Source organism: Rattus norvegicus, chromosome 3, assembly GCF_036323735.1.
Source record: "Rattus norvegicus strain BN/NHsdMcwi chromosome 3, GRCr8, whole genome shotgun sequence".
Lineage (NCBI taxonomy): Eukaryota > Metazoa > Chordata > Mammalia > Rodentia > Muridae > Rattus > Rattus norvegicus.
The window spans coordinates 78,107,558-78,128,419 of record NC_086021.1 but is presented as its reverse complement, the minus strand read 5'-3'; the positions used below and the strand labels follow the sequence as shown (position 1 = coordinate 78,128,419).

Genomic DNA, 20,862 nt, shown 5'->3' with positions numbered 1-20,862 from the left:
GGCATCAGATCCCACTACAGATGGTTGTGAGTCACCACGTGGTTTCTGGGAATTGAGCTCAGCACCTTTGGAAGAGCAGTCAGTGTTCTTAATCCCTGAGCCATTTCTCCATACCCTATGGTGTACTGTGGAAAGATGTCAAGGAAGGAAATCAGGGCAGGAACCTGGAGGCAGGAACTGAAGCAGAGACCACAGAGGAGTAGTGCTTACTGGCTTGCCCCCATAGCTTGCTCAGCTTGCTTTTTATACAAGCCAGGGTCACCTTTATAGGGATGGCTCTGCCCGCAGTGGGCTGGGCCTTCCCACAGTAATTACTAATTAAGAAAATGCCATGTAGACTTGCCTACAGGCAATTTAATGCAGGCATTTTCTCAGTTGAGAATCTTCTTCCCAGATTGTGTCAAGCTGATGAAACCAACCATCCATCCATCCATCCATCCATCCATCCATCCAACCAACCAACCAACCAACCAACCAACTAACCAACCAACTAACCAACCAACCAACCAACTAACCAACCAATCTATCTTCCTGGAGAAACTGTGATGGTTTGAATTATGCTTGACCCAGGTAGTGGCACTATTAGGGGGTGTGGCCTTGTTGGAGGAAGTGTGTCACCGTGTGGGTAGGCAATGAGACCCTCCTCCCAGCCATGTGGGAACCTAGTATTCTCTTAGTGGCCTTCAGATGAAGATGTAGAACTCTCAGCTCCTCCTGCACCATGCCTGCCTGGATGCTGCCATGCTCTTGCCTTGATAATGGACTGAACCTCTGAACCTGTAAGCCAGCCCCAATTAAATATTGTCCTTATAAGAGTTGTCTTGGTCATGGTGTCTGTTCACAGCAGTAAAACCCTAAGTAAGACACTGTCCAATCCCACAAAACAAGGTCCCGAATCCAACTAGGACATGTAGCTTGTAGAACTCACTTTAGTTAACCAGCAAGGAATTTTGTATCAGGGATTATAGTATATTTTCATAGTCCCAGCCCTCAGAAGACAGAGACAGAGAGATTACTGCAAGTTTGAGGCCAGCTAGGGCTACATGGTGTAACCCTCTTTCAAAACATAAAAATAAGAAACAAAACTTAGCTGGTCATGGCTGCAGATGCTTTTAATCTTAGTATTCGGCAGGTGGAGGCAGGTGGATCTCTATGAGTTTGAGTCTGCATAGTGAGTTTCAGGACAGTATAATAAAGAGACCCTTGTCTCAAAACACAAAAGAAACCAACCAGCCACTACCAATGAAAAGCTACTATAGCAACAACAACAACAACAAAAATGGTCTTGGATACTTAATTCCGGGCTAGTTCGTGCCTGTTTCAATTTTAAGTGAATAAGTTGTGCTTCCCACCTACTGGCTCACACAGGGTTTCAACCCACAAAGGGCAGAACAGCCATATAAGCAGGGTGTGACCTGTTACTTGGCCTGTGTCTCAGTTCCACCACAGGAGAGTGACATTTACTCAGCTCCACCCCCACCCTGCTGAGGCAGCAGTACTCCACACTGCTGACAGGAAGAGCAGGTACAGTATTAAAGCAGGGCCTGGCTTGTGGAAAGTTCTTGGTTAAGGTGAGCTGTGCTTACCCACAGGACTGTAAAACTGAGGCCAAGAAAAGTCAGTTTCCTTACCCAGGGCCAACCCACTGCAAAGCAGAGCTGAGTTGCAAAGCCAAGCCAAAGTGGCTAAGGGCAGTGCCAGATGCTGGCCCACTCCATCATCGCCATGGGCCATGCTGCAGTCACGGGGTCACTGACAGCCTGACGGCCCTTGGGCAGTTCTTGCCTTTCACGTGTTCTTGGCTTTGGAGAGAGGCTGGTGCCCAGCCGCTCACCCTAGCTAACCAGTGCCCATGAACCATCAGGTCCTTGATCAGTTTTGTTTCCTTTGTTCTCAGTGATCCATCACCCAGGCACAGGTCTTGCCCTGGGGGGGGGGGGGTGAGCTCACCAATAAAACCGGCAAAGCTTGCTACTCGAAGAACAATAAACGCCATGTCTGCAGAGGGAAAAGGTGGGACCTCTACAGGTATGGGCAAAGGTACGGGAATAAAGAAAGTCATTTGGGCTTGCTTCCAAAACAACCCAAACACACAGGCATTAACTTATTTTTAGACTTTGAATTGTTCGAGAGCAACACTCCATTTTGCACAGTGTCTATTGTTCAGGTTTAACTGATGTTCATAAGAAAATATTTTTGAAATACCACAAGAAAGTCTGGGTTGGGGGGCAAGAACAGTGAGGGAGGAATAGTGCAGAGGGAGCCTTTCTTTTTGAAGCCAGTGGGGAGATGAAGCTCTTGGAAAGGAGCCGGGGCTGTCATATTTCTGGCCCATTGTAAAGCCTAAGGCAGTTTGGCTAAACATCAAAATGTGGGGGCGTTTCTTTGAATTAAGTTTTATTGCACAGAAAACATATAGGAGGCATTCTATTATGAATTTTGAAAGTGTTATCTCCTTTTTTCTTTTCTTTTTAAAAAGTGTGTGCGTGTGCGTGCGTGTGTGTGCGTGCGTGTGCGTGTGTGCGTGTGCGTGCGTGTGCGTGCGTGTGCGTGCGTGTGCGTGTGCGTGTGCGTGTGTGTGCGTGTGCGTGTGCGTGTGCGTGTGTGGCACGTGTCAGAGGATAACTTTGTTGGAATCATTCTCTCCTTCCACTTTTATGTGGGTTCCAGGCATCACACTCACGTTGTGGCACGCACACTGAGTACTTCCACTCACAGGAAACCACCTAGATGGCCCTTATCTCTTCCTTTTGACTCAAGAGTTCTAGCAGGAGCAGCGTCTTGGATGCAGACAGCTTGGTATAGGCAGAGAACATCTCTGAGCCGTGTAGGGATTTTAACAAACTGGGAGCAGGGGCCAGGGGAAATACTCCCTATATACGGCAGTAGACTTCATAGTACCTTGATTCAGAGCACCTAGTCAAAAGCCAGTACTGGGCATGACCTGTAGTTCTCTCTGGATGCTTCCCACTGCGAGAGATTTTCAGAGTGGAAACCAGACCATTGTTTTAGTCATGGCTTTAGAGAAATACTTTTGATAAGATAACAGCTTCCTTCCTTCCTTCCTTCCTTCCTTCCTTCCTTCCTTCCTTCCTTCCTTCCTTCCTTCCCTTACATTTGATACAGGGTCTCATGCGGCTAAGCTAGCCTCTAACTAGCAATCTTCCTGCTTCAGCCTCCTGAGAGTGAGTGCTACCATGCCTGTCTACTTCAATGTTTTGTTTTAGCTTTATTTATGTGTATTGTTTATTTATGTGTATGAATGGATGTTTATATATATATGTATATATGTATACATATATATATATATATATGTAATACACACACACACACACACACGTATGCCCGTCTGGTGCCTGAGGAGGTTACAGGAACTGGAGTTCCACATGGTTTCGAGCCACCATGTGGGTGCTGGGAATTGAACCCCAGTCCTGTGCAGAGCAGCGAGTGTTCTTAACCCCTACAGTCGTCTCTCCCACGTCAGCTTTCTAAATGTGATGCCATTACTACAGTGAGCAAAAGGGGACAATTGGAGTTTATTCCTTAAAAAACAACACCACCACCAACAAAAAACCAACCTTTCAAGTGTATCTAATCATAGTTGCAAGCAGAAATCAGGGCAAGACCTTTCAAAAAGCTAACGCAGTGTTATTTCCACTCGTGACACTTCTTTTGCTAATTCATTCTCAGCCTTTGGTTTGATACAGGAATGTAACATGTCCACAGAGACGGGATAGTCAAACGGACCCCCGTGGACTCATCACCGCCTTCAGTAGCTGTAAACTCTTGGTCATCTTTTCTGTTCTTTTTTTTTTCTCATGCCGGTGCCCTCCACATTACTGTGAAGAAGATTCCAGTCATTGTACATTTTTACCCATTAAGTATTTCAATATGCATCCCTAAGAGATAAGAATCCTTCCTCTAACATTTTATTAGGGGAAATTGGAAGCCTGCAGCCAAGTTGGAAGCCGTGCACGCAGTTGGTTGTACTGCTTTGTTGTGCAGACGCCCATCTGTTCATCCATCCATCAGCCCTCCTGGTTTGAAAAATGCATTTCAGAGTAAGTTGCAGACATCTTGCAGACTCCCCTTTAAGCACTCCAACATGCATATTATAAGCTAGAGTTTAATATCTGTTTATGACTTTCTTCCCACTGAATACAACATTTACCTCACCCAGACGCACATCTGAAGTACACATTGGCTGCTTTTTGACAGATGTAACCCACACCCCTATTGAGGCAGAATTTTACCATCAGTCCAGAAAGTTCCTTTTTGCCTCTTCCTACTCAATTCCCACCAACACTCATAAGCCAGCCTTGTTTTCTGCGTATGGATGTACAGAAGTGCTTTGGAGTCGTCGTCTTGTCTGTTGGCACAGCAGGCACACGCCCCATCACCACGGTGCCACACTCACTCTGCCCCTACACTGCTCTTTGATTTGCCCTCCCCTCTCTACCTTGTTTCAGGCTTCTACAGCATTTCCAAGGTTTAATACGGGACTTGGTATTTCTAGCCCCATTTCTTCCCCCAGAGCAGGCTTTTGTAGTCCCTTGAGCATGGCTCAAGATTATCTTGGTCACCACTGGCCTGGCCTTTCCAGGAAAGGTCCTTTGTGGGTATAGGCAGCGGTGACTCTGTTCTGCGATTACTTATTCCATGCTTGGCCAATGTGACAGGGTTTGGGGTAGATACCCAAGGGGCCCCACCCTTTTAGAGGTAAAGGGGAGCCCTCTTTATGGGGGGAGTGACTATGTGAGGGGGACCAGGAGAGGGGGCAGTGTTTGGAATGTAAATAAATAAACAAACAAACTAAACAACCAAACTGAAAACTTTCCATAAATAACAATAAAATAAGCATGTAGTCTTAAAATGCTAGCATAGCTATGTGTGAATCACATCAAAGAGGAGTAAAAAGATATTTGTACCTTCTTTTCCCTCAAACTATCCAATTATTTGGTAATACAGATGTCAGAGAATCCCTGTCCTCTGAAACTCCAGTGGCACTGGGTTGACTGGCTTGCCCCACTCTTCCCCTGACCCTGTCTCTGGGCTTCTGGATAATGGTTTCTCTCCTTGTTATCTCTGGCCCACTGAGTTGTTTGTGTGGGGGTCACCTCCTTCCTAGATCCATGTCTCTTTTCAAGCTCCCTTTCCTCCCAAAGTGCTTCTTCTCTCTAGATTTTGCTGAAACCCACGCTCAAAAGAATTTTAGAGTAGACAACAGATGTTTCTAAAGGTTTAGGAATTTGCAGGTTTGCATCAAAGGCATGTAAAAGGTATTTTAAATGTTTAATTTCAGAAATTCCTATATTTAAAGAACCTTGTTTTTCAAATCAGTTTTGTTTTTGCTTTTTTGTCTTCCTTTATTAGAAGGTTTCCTTACTCTGGCATGGCCAGATTAAAGGTAAGTCTAACCTTAGGCAAGATGGGTTTAAGGTGGCCTTCCTACCTGAAAAGTCCATTTAACTAAGTATTCCTCACAGGTTAGCCCAATATTGGGTTTTTAGTTAATTCCAGATGTAGTCAAGTTGACAAGGAAGAATAGCCATCACAAGACCACCCCTTGCCAAGTTGACACATAATCCTATCTCCATATCACACTTAATTTTCAAAGGAAAACATGAACCAGGTTATAATCACGCCTAATTTGACATAGCTATCCCATGTACAACTGCAGGTGCACTATATAGTTCAGAATAGGTGTCAATATCCTTTGGGCGATATTCTTTTAGTATCTTAAAACTTCATATGATAACCACTGATATTTTCTCAACCATCTTATTTTTACGGTAATGTTACTGTGAAGAGATACCATGACCAATGCAACTTGCAAAAGAAAGCATTAAATTGCTTACAGTTTTAGGGGATTGGTCCATAATCATCACGGTAGGAAGAAGACAGGCATGGCACTGGGGAAGTAGCTGAAAGCTTTCCATCTTGATTTATATGCAGCAGACAGAGTGACCAAGAGAAAGATAGAGACAGAGAGACAGAGGAAGACAGAAAGAAACAGAGAGACAGACAGAGCCTGGGCCTGGTAAGGCCTTTCGGAACCTCGAAGCCCACCCCCAGCAACACACCTCTTCCAACAAGGCCACACGTCCTACTCCTTCCCAAAACCGTTCCACTTCCTGGTGACTGAGCATTCAAATATATGAGCCTATGGGTCTTTTCTCTTTTAAACCATCACGGTAAATGTGGAAACCTTTTGTACAGTAAGTGTATAAAAACAACCTAAATATACATCAATGGCTAAATGTATAAAGAAATACACATATGAATGCACATAGATGTACACAAATATTATTCACTTATAGAAAAAGAACTGTTGCTGGGTGTGGTGGCTTATGTCTGTAATCCTACAACATGAGACTATCTACAACAACAACAACAACAACAACAACAACAACAACAACACCCTCAAATCCCCAACACACACACACACACACACACACACACACACACACACACACATCTTAAAATATCCCAAGTATATGGTAGATACTTAATAATTACTTGCCAAACCTGAATTATTGTTTTTGTTTAATAGGCTGATAAATGTATTATTTTTTGTTTAATATGCTCACAAGTATCTATTGACTTATAAATCTAGCCATGGGATGTCTGGTTCCAATTTAGTTGACATTTTCATTTTCTGCACGGTGACAGTGAGTCTAAACTGTGGGGGAGAGCCGTGCCAGGACAACCATGTGAAATATTTCTTCTGCTGTTTGACAGCATATTGGCTCAAAGGAATGGTGTCCCCAAACCTGTAACCAAAGGAGGTGTGCAGGCTAGATTTACATTGGCTTGACACAAACTATAGTTATCTGAAAGGAGGGACCTTCAACTGAGAAAATGCTTCTGAAGGTCAAGCTGTGGCCCAGCCTTGTAGAGCAGTTTCTTCATTAGTGACTGATGGGGGAGGGCCCAGCCCATTGTAGGTGGTGCCACCTCTGGGTTTGTAGTCCGGGGCTCTACAAGAAAGCAGGCCAAGCAAGCCATTGGGAGCAAGTCGTTAGGCAGCACCTCTCCCTCCCCCCACCGCCATGGCCTCTGTCTCATCTCCTCCCTCCAGGTTCCTGTGCTGTTTGAGTTCCTGTTCCAGTTTCCTTCAGTGATGGACTACGGTGTGGAAGTGTGAGCCCAGAAAACCCTTTCCTCCCCAATTTGTTTTTTGGTCACAATGTTTCTAGAAACATCCAAGAGACTTGGATGGACTTTTGCCTCAAAGTAGGGTTTGAACCTCACACTCCAGTCCCCTAGCAATCCTGGAAATGTAAGCATTAGCTTTGCTCCACCTTAGGCCTTTAAATCCCATGTACAAAGGTGGAGTTACCAGGGCGTTGTTGAATCCAACAGGGGAGAAGTGCTTCTTCCTGATCCAAAGAAGCAGTTTACCTTTGGCCCTGGGTGGAGACATGGCATTCTGACCTACTCCAAACATCACAGCATTACATACTAGTGTCTCTCTTCCCTTGAGAATTAATCCAGCTGAGCCTGTCAATCACAGGTGTGGGGACAAGCCCTACCCCCTTTCCTCCAGTAAGGCCAATTCTCCTGAAGACAGGCTAAGGAGAGGGGAGGAGTAATTATCCTCTAATGAGATGATGAGTTTACTCTTACCCCCAAATCCACGCAATTGCTGGCAGATCTTCCATAATGTAACACCGCAGAGCTGGTCTGCTCTTCTCAGTCAGTAACACATAACTTTTTCTTCTCTTATCTCTGACCAAAGTCTGGGTAGGCCTTCCCTGATACTCGAAAATTCCCCAGTCATATTCCCACCCAGCTGCTGTTTGTCTGTCATGTGGCTGCTTCGCTGATCTCCGATCTCCGTTGCCCCCTGTCCCTTCCAGCTCCACGTCTTCCTCTCTCCAGCTTCCTGCCCCGACTCCTGGCAGCTTCTGTGCCCTGTTGTTTTGCAAACTCTAACAAAGTTGTTCTTGCGCTTTCTGCTGAATCCATTTCTAAATCCTTTTATTAACGAGCCTAAGACCTGGGAGAAACACAAAGATTAGCAGAGCCCGGATGACTCTGCTTTGAGGAAATGCCGTTTGGTGACTGCCCCACATAAGTTTCTAGTTCCCGTCACATGAAATCTGATTCTCCCGAGTTTTGACGTCCTTCCAAAACACCAAACGTCTCCAAACCTCAGTAAGTACATTATTACCAGACCACATTTCTCCATGTGAATTCGCCAACTGTATGAGAATCTGAGACCAAATTTTGACCAGTAGAGTAAGCCCAGAACCCTCATGTTGGGAGTAACCCTCTGAGGGACTCCCCGCTGGTGTGCTTGCTTCCCAGAACTTGTTAGGGCTTTGAAAACTTCTGCAGAATTAAATAAAACTTTCTTGCCCAAGACACCGGATTCTGGGGTCCTTTTTGGGATCCCAGCCTCACTTCTAACAGGACCCCAGAGAGGGCCTGCAGGATGAGAATTGTGATCAACAAAGAGGAGCTGTGGGATCTGCTGTGAGGGAAAAGATAGAGACAGAAGCCCTCTGTCACACACGGAGGCGTCTATGTAGCTCTAGACAAGAAGTGGCTCTACACACGGGTCTAGGACAAGGGCCATTTCTAATCAGAGAAGGTGGCATTTCTATACAGTACATAGCCTGGAGTCACTGTTGGGATGGTATCACTGGAAGCTGCCCATTCTGCTAACATTCTGAAGATTTCATCAACAGATTTCTATGCTTCCCCTTTATGGTGTCATCGAAACCAAATGACACTCCTTTTCTCTAAAAGTTAGTTTCACTGCACGGATGTAAACATTTCCAAACAAAATGTGTAAACAAAAAAGTATAATTGCTATTCTCAACACAACTGGAGCAAGTTAGCGAGCAGCAGGAGATAGCTTTGCTATTCTGGTAAGTTCCATGCGAAAGTTATGGTGAGGACAGCAACGACCTGCTTTGTTTAATGTATTTTTAACTACGGCATTTGGAATGCTTGCTAATTGTTTTCTTCTGCATATAACTTTATTAACCATCTTGCTTCTTTTTTTTCCTTTTGCATTTGTTTTCTGACACAGGGTCTATCCCTGGTTGTCCAGGAACTCACAGGAATCTTATGATTTCTGTCTCTCAAGTGCTGGGCCTAAAGGTGTGAGCTACCATACTGGCCATCATTACCTTACTTTTTAATGCCTATTACCATAATTATGAATTGAGAGAGTGTCTGTAACTTTGAATATTTTAAATTCAAAGATGCTAAAGTTCAGAGAGGTTAAAAATTCTATCCACAAAGGCATATAATCAGTGATAGAAGAAGACATTGACCCACTCACAGTGTAAAACACATGATAACTATGGAAGCTGGCATCAGCCATCTTTCTCTGTGTCGCAGATTAGGCCTTTGACGAAGTATTGAAATTTGTTTATCAGTTATAGAGATCAAAAATCAAGATCCCCTAATTGGTATGCTGTAGCCTCCTTGTTGATATTCCTCCTGTTCATACCTGGTGGGGAGTGATTTCCTGAACCATGTTTAAGTTTAGCTCGCAGAACAGGGCACAGGAAAGCATGTGGAGGCTCCATAGCAGCATAAAGAGGCTGACCCAGCCGCTAGGATTCTGCCTTCAGCAGGCTACTCTGTGAAGACTGGTCAGGCTGGGGCAGTAAGGCAGGAGGTAGGGGTGACTGGATGGCAGGAGAACTTGGTGGAGAGATGGAAAGGGGAGAGGACAGTAGCTCTCCCCACCCCCACCCCCCACAGTGCTGTAGAAGGCAGCAGACCTCTCTGTGAACCCTATAACCAGTCCAGGGAAGCAGCAGGGAGGGTGGATTCCCACACCTTTTTGCTTCTTGACTCTCTGTCCCTGAGTCTAAGAATGTGAGGAGGTGCACTGAGGAGGACCCATGTGCGGACTGCTGCAGCTTGGACATAGAGTTGGAGTTCGTCTGTGTCGGAACACGACTGGTATGTTGACACTGAGTACCTGTCATATGAGCTCACTCAGAGGTAATCGGGTTCAGATAAGATGAGGGTGAGTGCTAAACTCTTCTCACTGCTCTTTAATTTAATTATCATTGACTGATGTCAAACTCACAGGAAAGGCCCGCCAAGGGAACTCTATTTCCTTTTGGTCAGAAAATGAAATTTATGGCCTAGGAGAGACCTAACATTTCAGTTAGGCTAAAGAATGGCCCTTCAGGTAGTCAGATCTGCTTAAGCCGGTTTCAGAGATAGGAGAAATAATTATCCCTTTAATGAGAAAGATGCTCTTCTTTCCCACCGTTTGTATAATAAACCAGCCTGCCTCCATCATGGGCTTAAAAGCCATCATACAGTAAAGACAGCCTAGGCTCTGTCCCACTGATGATTAAACCTCTGTTCTCAGGAATTGGGCTAAGCCCCATCTGTAACCGTAATTACAAATGGTTTTGTACTGCCTGTACCAGGAGAGGCAACTATGTCTTTGTTTCAAAAAAATTACTATAACCATCATAAGAATGTTACAATCCTTCCTTTGTTTTAAAAGGTTTTTACAACTACTTAATTACAACTCCCTTGTTACAACCTTGCAACCATGTTTCAGAAGGTCTTTAGGACTCTCTTGCTATGCTTATGGTCTGCTCCTGTAACCCTGCCTATTTTGCCTGCCAAATCCCCCATTCAGAAGTCCCCTATCCCTGAGCTATAAAAACCTTGTCTTCCTCACATCCAGTGCTGATCTCTTTAATCCCAATTTTAGGGAGAGACAGCTCCTGTACATGAATAAAAAAAACTTACTCTAATTAATTGCTAGCTTCAATTAAATTGGCCATGATGATTTGGGTTGGGGGTCTTTCTTCTCACATCTTTGGGGGTGACGCCTGTCTCTCTAGAGCAGTCACTTAGGGAACTTTAACAGGGGCTTCATATGTCTGCCCACTTCTTCTCCCCCACCCCCCAGGGCTTCACATTTATTTCAACAATTCAGCAAACATTTGCACACATATGTACATGTACATACATTTCACATATACATATGCAGAGATTAAGACACAAAGAAAACACAGTAAAACACTAAAATTGGGAATCTAGTCGAAGAGTGTGGAAAAGGTCATTGTACCACCAGGCTACTTTTCGGTAGCTTTGGGATTTTCAACACAAGGACACAGATTTCAATAGTCACATGAAGCCAACTCACACTCTTTACAAGTAGAAATACTGGCAATGAAGTGTTAATTCAGGAGTATGGAATTCTGGGAAGGATAAGTTTATGAGGGGAACTGCACAGGTGCACACGTCTCCACTCAAGTATGAATGTTGGATTTTCCTTTCTAGATATTAGTTGTATAGTCTACGTATTTTTCTGAATATATATTTCCAAACTAGGAAAACGTAAAAGAAAAAAAATGGAATGAGGTGCATAATTCTCTTAAACTTTTTATTGATTCTTTGTGAATTTTACATCATGTACCCCAATCCCATTCATCTCCCCCAGAATAAAAATAAAACAGCAACAAAAAAAAAATCTTGTTGTGGAAGCTATGGTGTGTCACACAGTGTACCCTTTTGTCCATGCATCCTTACTTGCAAATGTTCATTGCAATGAGTCACCATTGGTCTGGTTTGAGGCCTCTGGTTTCTGCTACTCTATCAATACTGGCTCTTCATGGAGACTCTTCTCAGGTATCCTGTTGTTGCCCTGTGTCATGAGATCCTGTAGCATTTATCTACCAGCTCTTTCACACACTCCAAGAGATCACAGATGGGGTAGATGTTGAGGTGGGCCAACTCAAAGCCCAAAGGCCTGCGAGGTAACTGAGTTGGTCAGCCCAGCAGCTTTCTGTGCCCACAGCATCATGGTGAGCTCTCCAGCAGCACCCTGGCTAGCTCACCCAGTGCTGCAGCTGGCAGGGGGCATGGCCAGCTCTCACACTGCCAGGGCAGTGAGGAGAGAGGGAGCATCTCTTCCTCACCCATGCCACATCTTGGCTGATGAGAAGGCCATAGCTCTCCCATGCTCATACCCTTTCGCTAGCTCACCTGCAACCCCACCACAACAGTCAGCTCTACTGTGCTGCCCGGGTGAGGGGCAGGGATAGCTCTCCTGCCTACCTCAGGCAGCAAGGTCTACCTACTGTTTTAATTACTCAGAAAAGTATGTTTCCCTTTCTTCTTCTTTGTTCTAAGCATGGTTTCCTAATACTTTATCTGAACTCTTTCTCTCAGTTCTCTTTCTTCTAATCAGTTGGCTGCCCTCTATAGTAGCTTAACTCAAATGGGGCTGGCCCTTTCTCTTTCTCTTCTCTCTTTTCTAGACAGCACCTGACATACAGCTGCCGTGAGATTTTTCTTTTAAACTCTCTTAAAAATGTCCTTGAGCAAACTTTCTTTTGACAAGGAAAAGAAAGCTTGGCTGGCCTAGAACTTATTACATAGACCAGGCTGGCCTCAAACTCAGAAAAATGTCTCCTCTGCCTCTGCCTCTGGAGTGCTCAATTTTCCTGGAAATGCTGACCTTTAGTTAAAAAAAAGGGAAGTATAGACATAGACAAGTAGGCATGATGTGACCTTGGAGATGGTCACCTATAAACCAAGGAGAAAGGTCTGAAGTAAATCTTTCCCTTGCAGCTCTCAGAAGGAGCCTAAACACAGATAAACTGATTTTGGACTTTGACCCTCCATAACTGTGAGACTGTCTCTGGGTTTAAGCCACCCAATCTTGCTACAATGGTCCTACTACACTCACTAGTAGGCTGGAGAGTTTGTGATTTGTTCATGGAGGAACAGTTCTTGTTTTTGACAGGATGATAAACATTTGAGTTCCTTCCACTTGATTTCTCTCTGTCTCGGTGGCAAATTCCCAGTAGGAATTTTGTGGTTGGAGCCACACCTAACTTCTAATCCTTATCATCTGCAGAAGGAAACAAGTAACATGCCCACAGAATGGGAATAACAGTGCTCACCCCACTGGGCGAGCTTACAGGACTTTATGCTTGTAACAATGAATGTTAAGCTGCCTTCCTACCAGAGTTATTCAATGAAAAGTCAATTCGTATGACACATGACTTGATCCACCTCTCCTCAAAATAATGCTAGCCTTAGCAAGAGGAGCCTTGACACAAGGGCAGCCAATTCCTAGATATGGCCTGTGTAAATTGGTGTAGGGAGAAGGTGGGGACCAACTCAATTTGGACCAAAGAACACCCCAAATAAGCTGCCTGTGGGATTTCCCCCGAAGAACCATGAGATACAATCAGGGTCCAGAGGAAAGTCAGGGCTGAAGTTCTAGGTTGAAGCAACCAGGAAGATTTTAGTCCTGCTCAATGAACAGAGCTTTAGCTGGAGGAAAACTGGGAATGGAGCTGAAGCAGGACACTGGCCCCATCCAAGTCCCAGAGTGAAGTCTCCCTCTTTCCTAAGGTACCACACAGGGCCCTTTCTTCATTTAACTGAGGATTTTAGCAGAAGCAAAGGAAGCTCTGCATTAAAGCAAGAGGTCAGTTATGTTAGCTATGTTTTCCCAGGTTGTTCTGTGAGTCTGCGCCTCATGGTGGGACTGGAACCAAGGATATAGAGGGGAAGGAAGGCAGCCAAGAGCAGGGACAGACTGAGGATGGGCACTCTTGGTGGCTCCTCCTTCTGTCTTCGAGACTTCCTGCTTTTTCCACATTTTCTCTTCCATCTGTCCCTTCTTACTCCTGCCTTCTCTTGCTGAGTTGAATGCTGCTGGCTATATGTCCACACAGACGCTGTAGACAGGATGCTGGGAAAGAGAGACATGATCTATGGGGCTTACAGTCTCATTCAAAGATTGGAAATGAATCAACAAAACTGCACAGTGCATGCTGTAAAGAAACAGAATATGGTCATGTAATGGACTGCACTGGCCATGATGGGATGGCCATGCCTGGCGGATGATCCATAGTCTTCCCAGGCCAGTCAAGCAGCCAAGGGCCTGCCTGAGAAGTGAGGGGAAATGGGCCAGAATGATAGGGGCCTAGCTTGCTGAAGCACAAATCATTCGGTAGGTAGAGTAATTGTGTAAGGAAGTCGTTGATAAAACATGAACAAAGAGGTGGTGATAGAATTCTTCTCTGAAGACTAAAAATAAATAGTACAGAACCTCACTCTCTTGACCCTGGTTCTACCTGAAGGCAGGCCCAGGGGTGGCATTCCTGGTGGCCTGTCTGTCCATGAATCCTGTGTGAACATAGAGTACTTAAAGGAGGCTCAGGATGTTCATGTGGTGGTAGATTTTGTCTTTTCTGTTTGTCATAAGTTTCCCAAAGAAACCATTTCCCCCTATTTTCAAAGGGTGCACTGAACATTAAAATCTTGTCAGTGAGAACTTGACATAGTCACAAGAGACACAGAGTTGTCTTCATCTTTAGGGAATATCAAGTCAGGGCTGTTGGGGATGTAGCTTGTCTGAAGAAGGGCTCACACAGTTTGCTCGAGGAGACATTCATGGTGGGATAGCTTTTGCTCTTTTCAAAATGTTTGGCTGTTCCCTCCCTTCCTTCCTTCCTTCCTTCCTTCCTTCCTTTCCTTCCTCTTTCCCTCTTTCCTTTTCCTGCTCCTCTTCCTCCTCCTCCTCTTCCTCATCTTCCTCCTCTTCCTTCTCCTTTTCCTCCTCCTCCTTTTTCTTCCTCTCCCTCTTTTCTTTTTCATATATGGCTTTCTGTAAATATTTCAAGATGGTTATTTACTATGATGAGGAGAATATGGTCCTAGCTGATGTCTAGATTTTATTTCAAGCAACTGGTTTTCATTATAGTTGGGATTTTCCTGATGCTGACTTTAAGAATTAAAGAACATTTTTGTTTTTAGTATACCAAAGATTTCCTGTTTCTGTTGAACAGAATAGAGGAGATCCTCCGGAGTGAGGACTCATTTGATGATTGGTGAAGGGTTTGAAGGAATCCCTCAGCTCTGGGGATACCTTTTCCTAATCTCCAACTGGTAAGGCTCAATTTCATGTCCAGATGATATTTCTTTTTCTGTTAGTGTTTCACTGGGGGCAGGGTGGAATTCTTTTTTACTCTTTATCTAGTTGATTTGAAGTTCACTCCATGAAGAAAGGGAAATTACTAGCTAGAGGCTTTGTGGGGAGTGGTTACAATGCTAGAAGTTACGTGAGGAAAAAGAACTCCATCTTCAGGAAACTCCATCACTTCTCTGGTGGAGGAACAATTAGGGAACAATATGAGGCCATCCATAATCCAGGGCCGACTAAGTAGGGGGCAGGGGGGACAATGAGTACCACGTGGATTCAGAGAAGAAGGCAGAGGACCGTGATACAGCTCAGCATTTTGGACAACAATCAGCTCCCAGGGAGCCGCGTCTGCCTTCCCCTTGAGAGTCAGTCAGTCCACTATGTGAATCTACCATTAGTGAATCAGATCAGAGCATTTTATGCTTGGTGGCATATTAGTGGCATAGAGCCGGGTAAATAGGATGTGGAAACAAGTCACCTACTACAAGTCTCTCTGGCGTCTAAGTGAGAAAGCAGCAAGATAGCTCTGCAAGACAGGCACAGCTTCAGTCTCCCTGACAACAGTTTCTGCTGAGCGGAAAACCATTAAGAGGTGGATCTCTGCAGCGATAGCCTACAGTTTCCAAGGGATAAATCTTGTCTGCAACAGAGGTTGGCAGCTAAATTTCTGTTCCCCTGGCTTCCCTCTTTATTCTGCGCACAGAGCAGCTCAAAGGCCAGCTGATGTGATGGGAAATATTTCTCATGGGCTGTGAGGCAGTGGATGGAAATCTCTCCTGATTTACAGAGACATGACCTCCCTACTGTGAAGGGTTGAAAGCAGTCAGACTGTGGGTGTGGGTAGTCCCCAGCTGTTCGATGCCTACAGCTTTCGAAAGATTCTGACATACCCGAAGTTTTGACGTGCCTACGTCCTAAAAGAGATAGTCCTCCTGGAGGAGAATACAGACCATGTTCTCTGACAGATGTGGTGAGGATGGAAGGCTGTGAGAGAGTCAAAGAAGCCTGAGCAATCAGGACTATGTCTAAGTGTAGGATGATGTCATTATACAGGTAAAGGCAGGTACAAGATAGAACGAGGCCTGTCATTGGATGAGAAGGAAGGATGGGCGGGAGGAAAGTTTTAGAGAGGGGAGAAGACTGGAACAAGAGAAGGAGAAGCAACCGAGAGGACATGGAGGCAGATGTTAGGATTCCTCTCTGCACATTTACAGGTTGTTATGAATATTCTTAAGGGATGGATGTGTACAGGGCTTTGCATGTCTAGATGAGCAAATTATATATTATCAATTGGATCAGAGGTTACTGTGTTGTGTGTTGTTTCATGTGGTAATTCAAGGTAATTCAAAAGTTCAAGAGAGTATGTAGTGGCTAGACATGCTAGCCTGCCACGGAATTGGGATGTGTATGTCTGGCATGGTGGCAACCTGCCTTGGGAACTAGATGGGTAGAGAGATTGTTGCCAGGCTCGGAGAGTAGCCATCAACAGTGTGATATGGGATGGAGCAAAGTTAGTGAGAGGCTTTGCTGACTGAGATGAAGATTTCTACCAGACATCTTGGGGCACTATGGTGCCGGATCTAGTGCGGAATAAAAGACAGCCTTTTTTATAATTTTATAGCAATGTCAAAGTTCTAATCAAAGAGTGTAAATTAATTAAGACCTGGTTCATTGTCTGCCAGCAGGATGGAAACTGGCCTCAGTTGCTTGTTCCAGACACAGACTATGGAGAACACATACCATTCATGGCTTATGAGGTCATCCTGGCTTCTTTTTCTGTTGTTGTGATAAAATACCTTGACAAAAATGACTTAAGGGAGGAGGGTATATTTTAGTTCACAGCTCCAGGGCATGGTCTGCTATGTCAGCAAGTCAAGGTTAGGAACTTGAAGCAGCTGGCTACCTCGCATCCATAATCAGGAAGTCGAGGGATTGGAACACCTCTGTTCAGCCAGCTTTTCCCTATCTGAGCTCAAGCTCAGAGAATGGCATGGTCCACTTTTAGTGTCAGTCTTTCTATCTCAGTTAACCTAATCCTTTGAAGGCATGAATAACCCCTCACAGAGAAGCCTCCTCAGACTGACAGTTAACACTAATCATCATAATAGCCACGGCCTCAGATGTATACTTTGTCTGGCTTTGGTTTTGTTCTTTTCCTTACTATGTATGAAGATATGTATTTAGCGTGCATGGGTTATAACTGTGACCAGATTATAGCTACTTCATTCCAACCTCTGGTGCAGAACCCAAGGTTCCATGCACGCTAAATACCCTCAACGGCCTACATCCCTATGCTATGACTAGAGTTTAGTGTTCACTTAAAAAGCTAAGTTCTTTGTGTGAGAAGTGGCTTTCCACTTCAGTGAGTAAACACATGAATAATAAAATAATGTGTATTCTATTATTCATAAAAATATTTTTAAACATCAGGGTATGGATTAAGTCACTAAGTTGAATTAGGCTGTGGAGGAGCAGCTCACATTCAAGATTCCCTCAGTCCCAAAGATTTCAGAAATCTAAATGAAAACTACTATTTGGCAGTTGAAACAATAATGATGATGATGGCTCATATTTCCTGAGCCTTAGTCCTACGCAGACTCAGTGTAACAATTTACATGCTATGTTACTTCACCTTAACCTGCATAACTCTCATATTCCTTTGTCTTACTTTTCTATTGCTGAGACAAAACACCAGGACCAAAGCAACCTTTATAAAAGGATCCCTTGCAGTTCCAGAGGGTTAGTGTAGAAGTAACATTTATTTCCTCAGATGAAATTGTTGCCTTGGAAGACTTAACTGCCTCTGTCTGCTAACCTAGGCCTAGTCCTGGAAGCTTCCATCCTCCCTCCCTGTACAATCGAATCTAGACCTAGAATGGTTTCAGCCTCTGAGACTTGCTACTGAATACGCCCATTCCTGCTTTCCTAGTTCTTTCTGAGCTGTGACTGGCAAGTCAGCTGAGCCCTTCTGGCTCAAACGCCTCTCCAAACTGACTGATTCCATCTGGCTTTTCTCTACCGGCCTCTCCTGAACTGCTCTGCTTGGCCTCAGACCGACTCTAGCAATCTGTTCTAATCTTCTGGTTCCTTCTCATTCTCCGGCTCATTTCTCTGCAACCTATCTCTATAACTATCCAGGTAAATGCACTGCTCTCTTAAGTGGCCTCCCTTTCCTCTCTTTGTGAGAGTTCGGCATATCCTACTCTGTCAAATCTTTCGCTGATTTGTCTGCCACTCAATTAGACATCACTTTCAGACATGGGTACTTCCTTCTACAAACTAACTTAGCCTTCATTGTTTGGCATTAAAGGGGTGTACCAAGGGTGTGTTTTTATTCCAGCCAGAGGGATTAAAGGTGTGTGCTAAGGCTAAGCCACACCACAACAAGAAACAGCTTTTTTTTTTTTTCAGTAAATAACACAATCTTGGGGTTCACAATGTGATCAAATATCTTGCAACAGGTTAAAGTCCATGATGATGGAGTAAAGACGTGGGAGCAAGTTCATGACTTGATCCACAAGTAAGGGGCAGGGAGGGAACTCTGGGAATGCTGTGTTTTGAAACCTTGAAGTCTGTCCCCAGTAACACAACTCCTCAATCTGGACTAAACTTCCTAATCCTTCCCAAATAGGCCCACCAATGCAGACTAAGTATTTAAATGTATGAACCTATAGAGGTAAATCTCATTCAAACTACCATAGCCTTGTTTGGCAGAGTAGGAGCAAGACAGGAAAGATGCACACAAACCTTGCCTGAGTTACAAGACCAGAGAGTAGCAGAGCTGAGCCCACCTTCCTGCAAGTGAGTGCCAAATCCATGTCCTTAACTGTTGAGCTATTACACACAGCCCGATTTTGTTGTTCAGGTTTTGCTACACACTAGAGAAAACCATTGTAAGCTTGGATGTGGTTCAAAGCCATTCAAGCTTTACCATTTTCTTCAAGGCAGAACCTGTTTGCCTTGGAGTCAAAGAAGGCTTGGTCTGGGTTCTTTAAGATTAAGTGGCTTTCAGCCGGTTCAGGTCATTGTCTCTTAAATTCTAAGTCCTTGTCACAGTGACAGGAGTTAGAACAAGGAAACTCAGAAAGAGAGAGAGAGACAGAGACAGAGAGAGACAGAGAGACAGGCAGAGAGACAGATAGAGAGACAGATAGAGAGACAGAGAGAGAGATTTAATTGCCCCTAAGAAGTTGTTCAATTCTAAGTGTGGGCGGGATAACTACTTTTAATGACTCATTCATTCAGCCCAGTGAAGTCACTTTTGACCTTGTTTACAGTCTAAGAAGGTCATTCATAGGTCAGCCAATCAGGGCCTGCCACATCCTCAGACCACGAGGCTGTGCTGGTAAAAGTCAGACTTACCCGGTTATTATTTGGCCTGCTAAATTTGCATTGGGCCTTCCCACATTTGCCCACAGCACCTCTTGTTTCCTGTAAGCATAGGCAACTTGGTGTGTTTTTCCTCCTTGCTAAGCAAAAGCCGTTAAGTATGGATTTTTCTTCAGTGAATGCACCAAAGAAACTTCCCTTAAGGTTTCGAGTGAAGCCAGTGGAAGTATTATCCAATCTATCATACTTCTGGAAAGGGCTCCACTGATTTTTATTACACACACAGCCTGAATTCCTTTAAGCATGCTTTTATTCCGGCCACTGGATTGGATTTGTTTAGTGTTTGATTTTCATGGTCTTTAAAGCACTTGCAGGGTAGCAAAGGGAAGGTGTGTGAAACGTGAGGGAAGGATCAGTCTCCACACTGCTGGCATCTAACTGTACCCAGGATTAAGATTACCTGGCTGGGTTAAGTAGAGTCTTGCTTGTAACCACTGAAGTAAAAAAGAGTGAGAAAGGAAACGGAACCTCTCTTTAAAAACAAAGTAGCTATCTATCTCTCCTCCCTTGAAGGCTGCCCCACCCCCACATCTCTTTCTGGTTTCCTGACCTCTGTGGGTATTCCAAAAGAAATGTATATATCTGAGGATTCAAAGCTAACAAATGAAAGAAAACATGGGTCGTTTGTCAGGGATACTTAACTCGGAATGATATCTTCAGCTGTACCCTTTACCTGCGAGCTTCCTAATTTCATCTTTTTTAACTGCTGAATACTATTCCACTGTGTAAATAGCCACATTTTTCGTTCATCAACACTGTAAGAGGCAGAGGTGATGGATGAATAGAGGGAAGCAGTGTGGGCAGCTGCACTTATGACAGCGATCGTGACACAATGTTGTTCCTGTTGTGTCTGGAAGACGGTTTTCTTGGAGCCATCCTTCCCCTCTGGCTCTTAGATCCTTTCTGCCTCCTTTTCCTCATAGAGTTCTAAGCATCATGGACAAGCATGCACAGACAAGTAATCGCCTCGACAATCCCCAGATGACCATATGCGATGTGAGTCCTGCTTGTCCCCATAATGCCGTGAAACTGATGAGTTACTGAGCGAAGCACTCAGGGAGACTGGTCATTTCAGTTAATTAGCTGCTCATTTTAAAGTCAGGTCTTTGCGAAGTTGTGTACAATTGGGTTTTGATCAGATTCGAGGCTCCCCCGACTCCTCTCAAATCATCTTTACCCTGCCAACTTTGTGTTCTTTTCTCTCACATTCTCCCAGTCCAATTTTTCTGGCCTTATGTTCCTGGACATGTGGCCCTCCCCTGCAGCATGGCTGACACACCGTAAGCACCGTATGTTTCTTTTAACTTACTGCTGTATTCTTCCAAATCTTTTTAAATTTATTTTCTCATACAATGTATTTTGATCATGTTTTCCTCTTTTCTAGTTCTCCTAGATCCCTCCTACCTCCTTACCCCTTACCCACCCACTGAACTTCATGTTATCTCTCTCTCCCTCCCCCTCTCAAAACAAACAAAACAAAACAAAAACAGAAAGTCAAAACAAGCAAAAAAAACCAAAATCCCAAAACCCCA

At 44.3% G+C, this 20,862-nt stretch overlaps 2 long non-coding RNA genes across 2 annotated transcripts in view; one reads left to right on the top strand and one right to left on the bottom strand.

Moving 5' to 3' along the window:
* The window catches only part of LOC108350397 (uncharacterized), a 75,563-nt gene extending 67,195 nt beyond the window's left edge, over nt 1–8,368 (top strand). Inside the window, exon 5 of the long non-coding RNA XR_005502226.2 lies at nt 395–8,368. This is a non-coding gene — a long non-coding RNA (uncharacterized LOC108350397). The remainder of the gene's footprint in view (nt 1–394) is intronic.
* LOC103691818 (uncharacterized) lies at nt 6,538–20,862 on the bottom strand. Its single transcript, XR_591543.4, has 2 exons — nt 7,630–20,862; nt 6,538–6,980 (listed from the first exon to the last, which is right to left on the bottom strand). It is a non-coding gene; the product is annotated as an uncharacterized LOC103691818 (long non-coding RNA).